General features: G+C 29.1%; 1 pseudogene; it reads right to left on the bottom strand.

Moving 5' to 3' along the window:
• LOC125040703 overlaps nucleotides 1–556 on the bottom strand; it is an 18,148-nt pseudogene continuing 17,592 nt past the window's right edge.

Genomic DNA, 556 nt, shown 5'->3' with positions numbered 1-556 from the left:
TCTCGATCTGATATTCTTTTATTTCCAAAATACAGAAACAATGGAGACAATTCTTATATACGTCAGGTTTCATTACAGTCTTTTGAAGATTACAGAAATTGCGAAATAATTAAAGAAAGGATAAAAATAAGAAATAAAAATTCTTAATAGAGTTGATGGCACAAGATGGAAATATACAGAAAAATATATATATATATATAATCTCATATAATTTGATATACTCTATGTACATTTGTATATACATACATACATACATGCATACGTACATACATATATATACATACACAAATATAAGTTGATTAATTTATTTCCAAAAAGAACTGAAGACTGTTGAAAGATGTTCTCTCTCATGATGTTAATGAACGCCGAAGATGTTATTTCATTCCTGGCAACATCTCCTGTGCTGTTTACTTGAAGTAGTTGGCGCTGAAAATACAAAGCGAAATGTTAACATAGCGATTCTTGGATTTACACTGAATACTAACTTGTACGCAGAGATTCTCCCTCTTTCTTTGTCTCTCTTGGGCAAATACAGAAAACAAATAAATACATTTAA

This window comes from Penaeus chinensis, chromosome 29 (assembly GCF_019202785.1).
Source record: "Penaeus chinensis breed Huanghai No. 1 chromosome 29, ASM1920278v2, whole genome shotgun sequence".
In the NCBI taxonomy this organism is placed as follows: Eukaryota; Metazoa; Arthropoda; class Malacostraca; order Decapoda; family Penaeidae; genus Penaeus; species Penaeus chinensis.
Note: the sequence above shows the minus strand (reverse complement) of the source record. Positions and strands in the feature narration are given on the sequence as shown.